Below are 13495 nucleotides of genomic sequence, written 5' to 3' on the forward strand. Positions count from 1 at the left end.
TTATTTGTTACTCTGTATACTTTGTTGGACTCAAAGTACACATTTCATATGGTGGAAAGTTTCCCTGTTTACTTACTCTTCCTGACCCAGCTTTAAAGGCTATTTGACCATCTCAATATGTTTCCTGTAGCTGATATACCTGTGAGCTGAGGCAAGGAGTGGGAGGAAGCAGACTAAGATGGCGTCCTCCATCTAGTTCATGTGAAAGAAACCTATCCTAATATTATATCAAATGGAACCCTCTCAGTAGGAGAAAAATAGGTGATGTTGCAAGGACAAGACTCACCTTTCAACCTCATGACTGATAAGGTTTGGAGGAAAGAATGACATTCTGTTCAAAAGTCAGGTCAAAAGCTTATCCACACACTGATTTCTCAACCCAGGATCTGTAATACCAAATAAAACAAAGGCCTTGGTCCCAAATGAAGTCGTTAGCAAATATCTCTTTGCTCTGCTGGGAGTTCTGTTCTCTCACAACATCTTTCTGAATTATCACTTTGTATTGAGGCAGCAGTTTTAATCTTTTAAATGAAGTATACAACCTCAGAAGAGGCCAGTGGTTCCGAGGGCAGAAGGGAAGGCTGGTTCTACCCTTGTGCTGGGAGAAACATTAAGATCGAGAGCACAGCTATGGGAGTCAGACAGCCTGGATCTGAAATTGGTTCCACCACCGGCTATGTAAGTGACACAACTTTTCTATGCCTCCTATGTGAAAGTGAATGAAATGGTTCATACGAATGATACAGGTGATGCACTTGTTCAAAACAGTGCCTGAATACAGCAGGCATTCATTAAATCCTGGATATGAATAGGATATAAAAAATAAATATTATTTGCTAAATTTGTGGTTTATTTTGGTAGGCTTTTTCCCTGCATTTTTATAAGGACCAGTGGTTTTAAGAATCTTGGAATAATAGATCTGAAAGGAATGTTTATTTTACAGAGATGTAAAAGGCCCAGAGCATTGAGCTCTTCAAGGTCACACAGATACCTAGCGGTACACTCAGGACTAGAAACCAGATTGATGACTTCAGACCATTCTCCACTGGACACTTTTCTCCTGGGGGAGGATGTCCAGGACCAAGAAAGTTCCATCAGAGCAATAACAACAACCAGAACTGCCATACCTCCTCCAGGGGCTCCCTTGTCACCCCAATGATAATCTTAAGCTGGTTTGTTCATTTGTTCATTCATTCACTCACTTACCCATTCCCTCACTCACCCACTCACCCATCACTGAGTTAGGCTATCAATGAAAGGTACAGAAAAGTAAAAGGCAGTCTTTGTCTTTAAAGGACTTTGGCTGAAATTGGAGCAACAAAATAGGCAGAAATAAAATAATACAATAATACAAACACTTAACAATATGGAAAGTATTAGAAAGGTTAGTCATCTTTTGCTATACAACCAATCAGAAGTTTGGTAAAAGAACTTATGATAAGGTCAGTACATTTATAAAATGACTAGGATAAATGAAACTAAGCAGGTCTACTATGAGCTGGGCTGTGGTTACTGTTTAATGTAGCTGTAGGTGTAGGTGCGGGAGGTGTCAAGTTTCTGCAGTGCCTTTCTGTTCATCTCCCCTGCTGCCCAGGGATGATTCCCTAAGTCTTTCTTAGACAGAATCTACATTTTAAACCACAGCCCACTGTTGTATCACAGCCCTGTTTGTGTGGTGGTGAGGTGTCTGGGAGGGAAAGCATTCTATAGTTTTATAGTTGAATCTCAGTGTTTGAGTGTGCTTTGGTCCCTGGTAGGTGACCTTCACAAGAGTCTCTAGGACCCCTTCTCTGTTAGGCAGGACCGGAAACACATTGAGGCCTGGAGGCAGGGGAGAGCACTTCTCCCACATGGACAAAGACTCGGGTAGAATCTCTCCCCTGAAGGGCAGGACTTCATTATGGAAATCACTCTGGATTTATTTCAAATTAGGAAAACTTTTCCACCACCTGTCAGAGCCACGAGGTGATCTTTCTTGGTTCTTCACTGTGAGAACCTGGTGGGTTTCCTAGAAGTTAAGTCCATGAAAGTGTGAGTGATCCCCTAAGATCAGAGATTCCAGGAGTCTCTCACTCTCTTACTAGTGCACACTCAGCTCCTGCAATTTGTCAGAATTACCACAAAAGTGTTGCTATCAGTGTCTGGCTCCAGTGATTCCCATTGCAGGGAACTGGACCTCAGTGACCTTTCCATCCATTCAGATTTTGAGGTGGTCGCTTGCCCTGCTACCTAAGCTTCATGAGGCCAAGGAAAGTCCCTGATTTTCAGGTTTTTTTTTTTTTTTTCACTTTTTTGGGGGATAAGATTGTGGTTTTTACATGCAGGGCTGAAGCTTAAAGCTCCAGCTTCATTTTTTACATTTGGATCTGCAGTTATACTAGCACCATTTGTTGCAAAGACTTCTCTCCCCACTGAATATTTTGGCATCCTCATCAAAAGTCATTCGACCATAAATATGGGAGTTTATTTCTGGACTTTCAATTCTATTCTCAAATGATCCATATGTCTACTTTTATGCCAGTATGACACTGTCTTGATGACAGTAGCTTTGTAGTAAATTTTGAAATTGGGAAGCATGAGTCTCTCAAATCTATTATTTTTTCCCAAGATTGTTTTGGTTATTCTAGTTCCCTTGCATTTCCTATGAATTTTAGAATTAGCTTGTCATCTTGTGCAAAGAAGCCAGCTGGAATTTTGAAATAAATTGCACTGAATCTTTAGATCAATTTGGAAAGTTATCTGAAAAATATTAAGTCTTCCAATTTTTAGACGTGGGATGTCTTTCCATTTATGTAGGACTTTTTTCTTTCAATGATGTTTTAAAATTTTAGGTGTACAAGTACTACACTTTTGTTATATTTATTTCTGAATGTTTTATTCTTTTAATGCTACTACAATTGGAATAGTTTTTTCTAAGTTTCACTTATGGATTGTTCACTGCTAGGATACTAACATAAAGTAATTGATTTTTGTATGTTGACTTCATATTCTGCAAACTTCCTGATTTTGCTTACTAGTTCTTATGATTGTGGAGTGTTTCTTTTAGGATGATCAGTTATAACTTCTCTACAATTCAGTGAAATTGGGATTAAAAATGCCCATAAAACTTATCAACTAGAACCATAAAATTTGTTAATTAGAACCATTCTTTAGTCATGTGTGCACAAGAATAAAAATAACAGTAAGCAGTAATACTGTTCTCATCTTTGGCTGGAGATTTACTGTCCAGGTGTTGTTGTGAAAGTATGTTAAAAAAGTGTCAAAGACACTTATAAAAAAATTGAGACAACCTATCATGTTATAACAGTCTAAGTTGGCATGGAAGCCTTAGCGAGTCCTTGCAGACAGGGAAACATAGGGGTTAAAGAACTGGAGGTCTCTCTAGTGTTGAAAGTGAAGTGAAGTATGGTGTGAGTGAAGCCATAAGAGAAGTAGAAGGATAAGACGTTGAGACTCATAATGGGATAGTGCACTTCAGAGTTTCAGATGTGATGCGTTCCAGGTGATGACAAGATTCTAGGTGTGATTTGGCTAAAGCGGAGTGGATGTGAAAGACCCTGGAATCATGAAAGTCTGGGTTTATTTTCTGGATGGCTCATCTATTAACACAAGACCTTGATATCACCAGAACGATGATAGGAACTGGGGTAGAAAGAAAGATTCAGGTCCCTATATTTGCCAGTTAATGAGAGGGGATATCCTAGGAAGTTGGTAGATGACAGTAATAAAGTGAGGTAGAGGTTGGTAAACCTGAATGACCTAACCTCATGGGATCAAAATCACAGTGGCTCCTTCTGAGATGGTTCTTAAGGTGGGGAAGCATCCTGAGAGAATCTTTGGGGGTGAATCAGAGAGTTAGCCCATCTCTGCGTTCGAAAACTCAGCCTGGTTGTTCTGATTTAACCATCAGGAGGTGTTATTGTCCACTGTTTTTCTCTTCCCAGTGAGAATTGCTGTTTTAGGCATGACTACAGAAATCCAGGGAGAATTCCGGAGGGGCATATGGCTCTGTCCTATTCATACTCTTGTGCTTGCTACTGACAACTACATACAGACTTGAATTTAGATTTCTGACAGACCTTCCCAAGGAAAAACACATATATTTTTTCATAATAACGTTTAATTTGATATGAAATACTATAAATACATGGATTCATTTTAATAACAGGTGCTATTTACAGTGAAATGAACAGATTTTAAATGCACAGTTTGGTGACCTTTGACGAATGCCTAAGTTCTCACCGATATTAGGCTACAGAATACTTACTCTAGAAAGTTCCCTGATGACCCTTCCCATTCAATTCCTGCCCTCCTTGAGGCAACCACAGGGCTGAGTTTTGTTATTTTAGGGCTTCATTTTAATGGAAACATACTTGGTACTCTTTTGTGTCTGGCTTCTTTTGCTCCATATAATGAGGCTTAAAGTTAGAACCTGGGTATTAAAACAAGTCATTCTAATAGAAAATTCTCATTATTACCAAGGTGACTGAATTCAGATCAAAAGAAGGCAGATATGTAAAAGAACTGTGGTGTGTTTCCCTGCTCCTGGATAGAATTTGCCAAGAAAGCCTAAGACACTTTAATTACACATTGCAGAAATTATCCTGCGGCCAAAGTCCACTTGGCTTTGTGCCCCCAACACCACCCCCTTCCTGAATTCAACTTCTGCTGATGGACTCTCAGGTTGTTTCATATATCTGCTGTTGTGAATACACTGCTAAGAATATGGGGGTACAGATATTTCTTTGTTATCCTCTCTTCATTTTCTTTGGATATATACTCAGAAGTAGGATTGCTAGATTATATGGTAATTCTATTTTTAAATTTTATTTTATTATTATTATTTTACTTTACAATATTGGTTTTGCCATACATCAACATGAATCCACCATGGGTGTACATGTGTTCCCAATCCTGAACTCCCCTCCCACCTCCCTCCCCATACCATCCCTCTGGCTCATCCCAGTACACCAACCTCAAGCATCCTGTATCCTGCATCAAACCTAGACTGGTGATTCATTTCTTCTATGATATTATACATGTTTCAATGCCATTCTCCCAAATCATCCTACCCTCTCCCTCTCCCACAGAGTCCAAAAGATTTTTCTATACATCTGTGTCTCTTTTGCTGTCTTGCATACAAGGTTATCGTTACCATCTTTCTAAATTCCATACATATGCATTAGTATACTGTATTAGTGTTTTTCTTTATGGATTACTTCACTTTGTATAATTGGCTCCAGTTTAATCCACCTCATTAGAACTGACTCACATGTATTCTTTTTAATAGCTGAGTAATACTCCATTGTGTATATGTACCACAGCTTTCTTATCCATTCATCTGCTGATAGACATCTAGGTTGCTTCCATGTCCTGGCTATTATAAACAGTGCTGTGATAAACACTGGGGTACATGTGTCTCTTTCAATTCTGGTTTCCTCGGTGTGTATGCCCAGCAGTGGGATTGCTGGGTCATAAGGCAGTTTTATTTCCAGTTTCTTAAGGAATCTCCAGACTGTTCTCCATAGTGGCTGTACTAGTTTGTATTCCCACCAACAGTGTAAGAGGGTTTCCTTTTCTCCACACCCTCTCCAGCATTTATTGCTTGTAGACTTTTGGATCGCAACCATTCTAATTGGCGTGAAATGGTACCTCATTGTGGTTTTGATTTGCATTTCTCTGATAATGAGTGATGTTGAGCATCTTTTCATGTGTTTGTTAGCCATCCGTATGTCTTCTTTGGAGAAATGTCTGTTTAGTTCTTTGGCCCAATTTTTGATTGGGTTATTTTTCTGGAATTGAGCTGCAGGAGTTGCTTTTATATATATATATATATATATATATATATATATATTTTTTAGTTTTTTATTTTTTTAATTTTAAAATCTTTAATTCTTACATGTGTTCCCAAACATGAACCCCCCTCCCACCTCCCTCCCATAACATCTCTGTGGGTCATCCCCATGCACCAGCCCCAAGCATGCTGTATCCTGCGTCAGACATAGACTGGCGATTCAATTCTTACATGATAGTATACATGATAGAATGCCATTCTATTTTTGAGCTGAGTTTTGTCAGTTGCTTCGTTTGCTGTTATTTTCTCCCATTCCGAAGGCTGTCTTTTCACTTTGCTTATAGTTTCCTTTGTTGTGCAGAAGCTTTTAATTTTAATTAGGTCCCATTTGTTGATTCTTGGTTTTATTTCCAGTATTCTGGGAGGTGGGTCATAGAGGATCCAGCTGTGATTTATGTCGGAGAGTGTTTTGCCTAAGTTCTCCTCTAGGAGTTTTATAGTTTCTGGTCTTACATTTAGATCTTTAATCCATTTTGAGTTTATTTTTGTGTATGGTGTTAGAAAGTGATCTAGTTTCATTCTTTTACAAGTGGTTGACCAGTTTTCCCAGCACCACTTGTTAAAGAGATTGTCTTTACCCCATTGTATATTCTTGCCTCCTTTGTCAAAGATAAGGTGTCCATAGGTGTGTGGATTTATCTCTGGGCTTTCTATTTTGTTCCATTGGTCTATATTTCTGTCTTTGTACCACTACCATATTGTCTTGATGACTGTGGCTTTGTAGTAGAGCCTGAAGTCAGGTAGGTTGATTCCTCCAGTTCCATTCTTCTTTCTCAAGAATGCTTTGGCTATTCGGGGTTTTTTTTTGTATTTCCGTACAAATTGTGAAATTATTTGTTCTAGCTCTGTGAAAAATACCATTGGTAGCTTGATAGGGATTGTGTTGAATCTATAGATTGCTTTGTGTAGTATACTCATTTTTACTATATTGATTCTTCCAATCCATGAACATGGTATATTTCTCCATCTATTAGTGTCCTCTTGATTTCTTTCACCAGTGTTTTATATTTTCTGTATATAGGTCTTTAGTTTCTTTAGGTAGATATATTCCTAAGTATTTTATTCTTTTTGTTGCACTGGTGAATGGAATAGTTTCCTTAATTTCTTTTTCTATTTTCTCATTATTAGTGTATAGGAATGCAAGGGATTTCTGTGTGTTGATTTTATGTCCTGCAACTTTACTATATTCATTGATTAGCTCTAGTAATTTTCTGGTGGAGTCTTTAGGGTTTTCTATGTAGAGGATCATGTCATCTGCAAACAGTGAGAGTTTTACTTCTTCTTTTCTAATTTGGATTCCTTTTCTTTCTTTTTCTGCTCTGATTGCTGTGGCCAAAACTTCCAGAACTATGTTGAATAGTAGTGGTGACAGTGGGCACCCTTGTCTTGTTCCTGACTTCAGGGGAAATGCTTTCAATTTTTCACCATTGAGGATAATGTTTGTGGTGGGTTGTCACATATAGCTATTATTATGTTGAGGTATGTTCCTTCTATTCCTGCTTTCTAGAGAGTTTTTTATCATAAATGGATGTTGAATTTTGTCAAAGGCTTTCTCTGTATCTATTGAGATAATCATATGGCTTTTTTTTTTTCAATTTCTTAATGTGGTGTATTACATTGATTGATTTGAGGATATTGAAGAATACTTGCATCCCTGGGATAAAGCCCACTTGGTCATGGTGTATGATCTTTTTAATGTGTTGTTGGATTCTGATTGCTAGAATTTTATTGAGGATTTTTGCATCTATGTTCATCAGTGATATTGGCCTGTAGTTTTCTTTTTTTGTGGCATCTTTGTCAGGTTTTGGTATTAGGGTGATGGTGGCCTCATAGAATGAGTTTGGAAGTTTACCTTCCTCTGTAATTTTCTTGAAGAGTTTGAGTAGGATAGGTGTTAGCTCTTCTCTAAATTTTTGGTAGAATTCAGCTGTGAAGCCATCTGGACCTGGGCTTTTGTTTGCTGGAAGATTTCTGATTACAGTTTCAATTTCCGTGCTTGTGATGGGTCTGTTGAGTTTTTCTATTTTTTCCTGGTTCAGTTTTGGAAAGTTGTACTTTTCTAAGAATTTGTTCATTTCTTCCATGTTGTCCATTTGATTTGCACATAATTGCTGATAGTAGTCTCTTAGGATCCTTTGTATTTCTGTATTGTCTGTTGTGATCTCTCCATTTTCATTTCTAATTTTATTTAATTTTTGAAGAACCTCCATACTGTTTTCCATAGTGTCAACTCAATTTACATTCCTATCAAAAGTGCACAAGGATTTCTATTTTTCCACATCCTCATCAATCTTAACTCTTGTCTTTATGAGGACAGCCATTCTAACAAGTGTGAGATGATTTATTGTGGTTCTGATTTTCATTTCACTGATGATGACAGATGTTGAGCACCTTTTCATATATCTGTTGGCTCCCTGTATAACTTCTTTGAAGAAATGTCTATTCAGTTCCTCTGTCCCATTTTTAATTCAGCTTGTCTGTTTTTGCTTTTGAGTTGTATGAGTTCTTTATATATTTTAGATATTAACCCTTTATCAGATATATGATTAACAAATATTTCCTCCCATTTCATATGTTGCCTTTTCATTTCATGGATTGTTTCCTTTGCTGTGCCAAAGCTTTTCAGTAGTCCCACTTTTTAAGTTTTGCTTTTGTTGCCTTATTGCTTGATATTTTCACTCTTCTGGATAAATGTGCTTTGCTGACAAGTGAGAGAAAAGTTCAGCAATCTGATTACAGACTGTTGGAAGTGTGTGTATGCATGCGACAGAGAGAAAGAGACAAAACCAGTGGGCAACATTTCTCTGATAGCACATGCTCCTCCAAGATGGCCAGAAAACACTATTGTCTAGTATATCAAGAATTGTTTAGTTAAAATCTTTTAATTGAAAACATCAGTTCAGTTGCTCAGTCTTGTCTGACTCTGCAACCCCATGGACTGCAGCACTCCAGGTTTCCCTGTCCATCACCAACTCTTGGAGCTTACTCAAACTCATGTCCATTGAGTTGGTGATGCCATACAACCATCTCATCTGTCATCCCCTTCTCCTCCTGCCTTCACTCTTTTCCAGCATCAGGGTCTTTTTCAGTGACTCAGTTCTTCGCATCAGGTGGCCAAAGTATTGGAGCTTCAGCTTCAGCATCAGTCCCTCCAATGAATATTCATGGCTGATTTACTGTAGGATGGACTGGTTTGATTGCCCTACTTATCTCTCAAGGGTCTTCTCCAACACCACAGTTCAAAAGCATCAGATCTTCGGCGCTCAACTTTCTTTATAGTCCAACTCTCACATGCATACAGGACCACAGGATAAACCATAGCTTTGACTATACGGACCTTTGTTGGTAATGTTTCTGCTTTTTAATATGCTGCCTAGGTTTGTCATAGCTTTTCTTCCAAAGATCAAGAATCTTTTAATTTCATAGCTGCAGTCACCACCTGCAGTGATTTTGGAGCCTAAGAAAATAAATTCTGTCACTGTTTCCATTGTTTCCCCATCTATTGGCCATGAAATGATGGCACCGGATGCCATGATCTTAGTTTTTTGAAAGTTGAGTTTTAATCCATGTTTTCCACTCTCCTCTTTCACTTTCATCAAGAGGCTCTTTAGTTCCTCTTCATTCTCTACCATAATGGTGAAGTCATCTGCATATCTAAGTTAATGATATTTCTCCCAGCAATCTTGAGTCCAGCTTGTGCTTCATCCAGCCTGGCATTTTGCGTGATGTACTCTGCATATAAGTTAAATAAGCAAGGTGACAATATACAGTCTTGACATACTCCTTTCCCAATTTTGAACCAGTCTGTTGTTTCATGTCCAGTTCAAACTGTTGCTTCTTGACCTGCGTGCAGGTTTCTTGGGAGGCAGGTGAGGTGGTCTGGTATTCCCATGTCATTAAGAATTTCCCACAGTTTGTTTTGATCAACACAGTTTAAGGCTTTAGTGTAGTCAATGAAACAGATGTTTTTCTGGATTCTCTTGCTTTTTCTATGATCCAACATATGTTTGCAACTTGATCTCTGGTTTCTCTGCCTTTTCTATATCCAGCTTGAACATCTGGAAATTCTCAGTTCATGTACTGTTGAAGCCTAGCTTGGAGAATTTTGAACATTACTTTGCTAGTGTATGAGATGAGCACAATTGTGTGGTAGTTTGAGCATTCTTTGGCATCACCTGTCTTTGTGATTGGAATGAAAACTGACCTTTTCCAGTCCTATGGTCATGGCTGAGTTTTCCAAATTTATTGGCATATTGAGTGCAGCACTTTCACAGCATCATCTTTTAGGATTTGAAATAGCTCAACTGGAATTCCATCATCTCCACTAGCTTTGTTCATAGTGATACTTTCTAAGGCCCACTTGTCTTTGCACTCCAGGATATATGGCTCTAGGTGAGTGATCATACCATTGTGGTCATCTGGGTCATTAAGATATTTTTTGGATAGTTCTTCTATGTATTCTTGCCACATCTTCTTAATATCTTCTGCTTCTGTGAGGTCTATACAGTTTCTGTCCTTTATTGTGCCCATCTTTGCATGAAATATTCCCTTGGTATCTCTAATTTTCTTGACGAGATCTCTAGTCTTTCCCATTCTATTGTTTTCCTCTATTTCTTTGCACTGATCACTGAGGAAGGCTTTCTTCTCTCTCCTTGCTATTCTTTGGAACTCTGCATTCAGATAGATATATCTTTCCTTTTCTCCTCTGGCTTTCCCTTCCCTTCTTTTCTCAGCTATTTGTAAGTCCTCCTCAGACAACCATTTTGCCTTTTTGCATTCCTTCTTCTTGGGGATGGTTTTGATCACTGCCTCCTGGACAATGTTATGAACTTCTGTCCATAGTTCTTCAGGCATTCTGTCTATCATATATAATCCCTTGAATCTGTTTGTCACTTCTACTGTAAGTGAAGAGGAACTAAAAAGCCCCTTGATGAAAGTGAAAGAGGAGAGTGAAAAAGTTGGCTTAAAGCTCAACATTCAGAAAACTAAGATCATGGCATCTGGTCCCATCACTTCATGGGAAATAGATGGGGAAACAGTGTAAACAGTGGCTGACTTTATTTGGGGGACTCCAAAATCACTGCAGGTGGTGACTGCAGCCATGAAATTAAAAGAAGCTTCTTATTCCTTGGAGGAAAGTTATGACCAACCTAGACAGCATATTAAAAAGCAGAGACATTACTTTGCCAACAAACATCCATCTAGTCAAGGCTATGTTTTTTCTAGTGGTCATGTATGGATGTGAGAGTTGGACTGTGAAGAAAGCTGAGTGCTGAAGAATTGATGCTTTTGAACTGTGGTATTGGAGAAGACTCTTGAGAGTCCCTTGGATTGCAAGGAGATCCAACCAGTCCATCCTAAAGGAGATCAGTCCTGGATATTCATTGGAAGGACTGATGCTAAAGCTGAAACTCCAATACTTTGGCCACTTCATGCAAAGAGTTGACTCACTGGAAAAGACCCTGATGCTGGGAGGGATTGGGGACAGGAGGAGAAGGGGACAACAGAAGATGAGATGGCTGGATGGCATTACCGACTCGATGGACATGAGTTTGAGTAAACTCTGGGAGTTGGTGATAGACAGGAGGCCTGGTGTGCTGTGATTCATGGGGTCGCAAAGAGTCAGACATGACTGAGAGACTGAACTGAACTGAACTGTATAATCAAGGGATTTGATTTAGGTCATACCTGAATGGTCTATTCCCTGGTTGCTCAGATGGTAAAGCATCTGCCTGCAATGCTGGAGACCCAGGTTCAATCCCTGGGTCAGGAAGATCCCCTGGAGAAGGAAATGACAACCCACTCCAGTACTCTTGCCTGGAAAATCCCATGGAGGGAAGAGCCTGGTAGGCTGCAGTCCATGCGGTTGCAAGAGTCGGATATGACAGAGTGACTTCATACTTTCTTTCACACACTTTCTGAATGGTATAGTGCTTTTCCCTACTCTCTTCAATTTAAGTCTGAATTTTTGCAATAAGGAATTCATGATCTGAGCCACAGTGAGCTCCTGGTCTTGCTTTTGCTGACTGTATAGAGCTTCTCCATCTTCAGCTTAAAAAAATATATCCCACCCATCAGAACAAGAGCCAGGTTTCCCCACAGCCAGTCCCTTCCATCAGGAAGCTTCCACAAGCTTCTTATCCTTATCCATCAAAGGGTAGACAGAATGAAAACCACAATTTATAAAACAGATAAACAACAAAGACTACTGCATAGCACAGTGAACTATATTCAAGGATAATGCAAAAATCTATAATAGAAAAGAATCTGAAAAAGAATATATATATCTCACTTTACTGTATACATGAAACTAATATAACAGTACTGTAAATCAACAAAAAAGAAATTGGAGGGACTCTTGGGACCTAATTTCTCTGAACATAAAGTTAACAGGTTAATTAAATACTGGATGATCTCTGATATCCCACCCAAGCCAAACGTTTCAAGACTTTTACACTCAGTTCAGTTCAGTCACTCAGTCACGTCTGACTCTTTGCAACCCCACGCACTGCAGCACACCAGTGAGGTCCACAGCACACCAGGCCTCCCTGTCCATCACCAACTCCTGAAGTTTACCCAAACTCATGTCCATTGAGTTGGTGATGCCATGCAACCATCTCATCCTCTGTCATCCCCTTCTCCTCCTGCCTTCAATCTTTCCCAGCATCAGGGTCTTTTCAAATGAGTCAGCTTTTCACATCAGATGGCCAAAGTATTGGAGTTTCAGCTTCAACAGACTCTTACACTATTTGGTTTTAAATTATCTTCTAAGCCTCATCTTCTCTAACTCAATATAAACCTAATTTTTTCATATATTCATATATTTTTACCATTAGAAATACATTTTTATTATATCACTTAATAAAAAGTAAAATTCAATACTTAAGAGTTCAGGAGCAATGAAACATTTTTCTTTTTTTCAAATGAATTTATTAATTCAGTTTATGTTCCATAAATTGTCACTGATCTGGTAATTTGCTGAAAACATTTATGTACAAATATTCCACTAAAATAAATAGTCTGTGGACACTAAGAAATTTATTCAGCCATATATGTAATCTTAGAATAAAATACTCTGAATACATACAAATGAGTAAGACATGCGAGTATAATAAAAAGCATTTCTACTGGAGGAGTTTGATGATATATGTCTCTAGAGATTTAAAATTGCATTAGAATCACCTTATCTCCATTTTCTTTTATTTCAAAGATCTTTCATATAGCACACTACACTTATGATGGGAGTTTATCACTTAATTTAACTTTTTTACAATCTTAATTACTTCATTTTTTCTTTTTTGTAACCATTTGAAATATTGCAATAAAGTCAGTTATTGCCAGACTTTATGAAAATTATATCAAATTCTAAACTCTCCTAGCCCCATATGAATGGTGTTACCTTAGATAGCTGTTTCTCTATAGCTATTCTTTTTAACACCAACATTTTTATTCATTTTGTCATTTTAAAGAAAAATTTTCCATAATCAGAGCATCCTCAGAGAATAATGAACAGAGCTCAGTATTTTTTTTATGATTGAAGATTATCCTTAACCTTTTCCTTTTATTTCAGAATCATTTATTAAGCATACACTGAACAAATTGCTAGAGAAGCTACTACACTAAATCCGTGTAGGGCCTAAG

At 38.2% G+C, this 13495-nt stretch overlaps 1 protein-coding gene across 3 annotated transcripts in view; it reads left to right on the forward strand.

The window, feature by feature from the left end:
• Positions 1 to 430: 430 nt before the first annotated feature.
• The window catches only part of TDRD15 (tudor domain containing 15), an 88336-nt gene continuing 75271 nt past the window's right edge, over positions 431 to 13495 (forward strand). For all 3 annotated transcript variants that reach the window (XR_009599764.1, XR_006059119.2, XM_060411892.1), the window contains exon 1: positions 431 to 678. The gene's annotated coding sequence lies outside the window, so the exon portion shown is untranslated. The remainder of the gene's footprint in view (positions 679 to 13495) is intronic.

This window comes from Ovis aries, chromosome 3 (genome assembly GCF_016772045.2).
Source record: "Ovis aries strain OAR_USU_Benz2616 breed Rambouillet chromosome 3, ARS-UI_Ramb_v3.0, whole genome shotgun sequence".
Lineage (NCBI taxonomy): Eukaryota > Metazoa > Chordata > Mammalia > Artiodactyla > Bovidae > Ovis > Ovis aries.